The sequence below is a fragment of the Lipotes vexillifer genome, unplaced genomic scaffold, assembly GCF_000442215.2.
Source record: "Lipotes vexillifer unplaced genomic scaffold, Lipotes_vexillifer_v1.1 scaffold1082, whole genome shotgun sequence".
Taxonomy (NCBI): Eukaryota; Metazoa; Chordata; class Mammalia; order Artiodactyla; family Lipotidae; genus Lipotes; species Lipotes vexillifer.
The window spans coordinates 16,275-18,404 of NW_006781388.1; the positions used below are offsets into that span (position 1 = coordinate 16,275).

The following is a 2,130-nucleotide window of genomic DNA, read 5'->3' on the forward strand; positions in this document are numbered from 1 at the left end:
AGTAAAAGAGTTCATTTGCACTTTGAGTATTAAAATGTATATAACCCAGCAGTAATAGATTTGCTGGAACTAGAAATACTGGTCGCAGTTGTGGTAAAGAACAGAATAGACACCCAAGCCAACCTGGCACAGCCTTTCCAGGATGGCTGCGTCCTAAATGAGAATTACAAAGTGTGTAACAGACAGGGCTAGGTTCTGAGAGCTTCCGGGAATTCTACCAAGGTTGCCTTGAATAAACTAGCACTTTAGAGCGGATTCACCTTCAGTGCTGTGCACTGAACTATGAGCAAACGTTCACAGTTTCCTCAAAATGTATCAGCAGACCTCACATGGTCAAAGTATTCAGTCATAGCAGTGTGCTCACAAGTTGAAGGACCAGCTTTCAACATCAAGACAACGAGGAAGTAAGGGATAACCGCATCACCATCACCATCACCAGACACCTGGGCTCCCCTGCTTGGAAAAAGAGGACCAAACAGATGGTCCTCTCATGTAAACTATGTAAGCTTGAACAACACACCCATCCCTGCCACACACACACGCACACACACACACACACACACACACGAAAAAAAATTTTTTTTAATTCTTCATTTTTTTGACCACACAGCATGGCTTGTGAGATCTTAGTTCCCTGACCAGGGATTCAACCTGGCCCTGGCAGTGAAAGTGCCAAGTCCTAACCACTGGACCACCAGGGAATTCACACACAAGGAAAGAATTTAATGTTCCATGAGAACTGGGTTAATCCAAGAAGATAACACAGGACTCCCAGGCAATCTGACAGGTGGTGGCCCAAGATGATTTTCCTTTGGTATATATAAATAAGAGTTGTAAGTCCATATCTTCTGAGTGTTGTGGAGCAGTTCAAACCAGTTATATATGATCAAACAAGTGGATAGGATCCCTAAGAAGTACTATTACCCTTCATTATATTTAGCTATTTCTGTATCTAACCTATTTCAGGCAGTTGAGAATTCATTCATTTTTAAGTTCTAACAAAGAAAGATTCCAGGGTGCATATTATTGCTTTAATATACTTTTGAATTATTTTCTTTGACCAAAATCAATTTTTATTTAACTTCACTACCTAAGAGTGGGAAATGTTGCATGGATTTTTCTTTCTCATAAGCTGATGTGACTAAAGCTATTCTAAGAAATTATTAGGAAAACTAATCTGTCAGTGTTGTCTTAAAAATTACATTTTTGAGATGAATAAAAGTCCATAAAGGCAGAATTTTTGACAGCTCATTTTTCACTTGTATTCTTTAAACCATTGACATTTAATAAGTTCATAAATGTGTCCAAAGTTTACCAAGTTTTATATCCACAATGTGTATAAGAAATTCAAATACATGATATAGAGTTTGACAACTTTATTTTTCATTTGTTCCCATAGGAAAGCTAGAATTTGGACATTTGAAGAGGGAAGAATCTATAAACTCACCACCCTCTGTTTCTTCCGAGTGCCAGTGACCTTTCAGGAAATTAGGAGATAGATTATCCCCTTTCTTCACTCTATATCAAAACTTTGTCTCAAGAATGAGTTGTAGATTAACTGAGAGGTGTGAATGACTGAAAATTATATTACACTTTTGAAAATTGTCTTCCTTTTGGTAGGTAAAATAACTTTAATCTAAAAATAAATATTTCTTAAAGAACTTTAGGAAAAAAATAGAAATTCAATCAGAGCAATTTTATAAACTGATAGACTACCCTAGTTTTAAATTATATTTGAAATCTATCTTTACACTTAAGAAAACAAGCCAGTTAATCACTTAAAAATTATACTATTGACAGAAAAGCTGATTTGACATTTAAACATTTTACAATAAGCATTTTTTTCCTGATAACATTTATTGACCTAGACCTATCATTTTCTGGGCTTTATCAATAAACAATAAGACATGAGTCAATGCAACATTTTCTAAAATAGATTCATTGAAACTTCTTTCACCCTATTTCTAAGATGCTCTGAGAAAAATGGTTTCCTTGCTCAAATAAATTTTGAAATGCTGCATACCTTTGTAGGTATACTTTGGGGAAATATTTTAAATAATAACTATGATTGTTCTTATCTAATGAAGAATTCTCAAACTTATTTGGCCTTGAAAATCAATCTGTAAAATA

General features: G+C 34.9%; 1 non-coding gene across 1 annotated transcript; it reads right to left on the reverse strand.

Moving 5' to 3' along the window:
* Positions 1-630: 630 nt before the first annotated feature.
* Positions 631-701, reverse strand: TRNAE-UUC (transfer RNA glutamic acid (anticodon UUC)). The gene has a single exon. It is a non-coding gene; the product is annotated as a tRNA-Glu (tRNA).
* Positions 702-2,130: the final 1,429 nt, after the last annotated feature.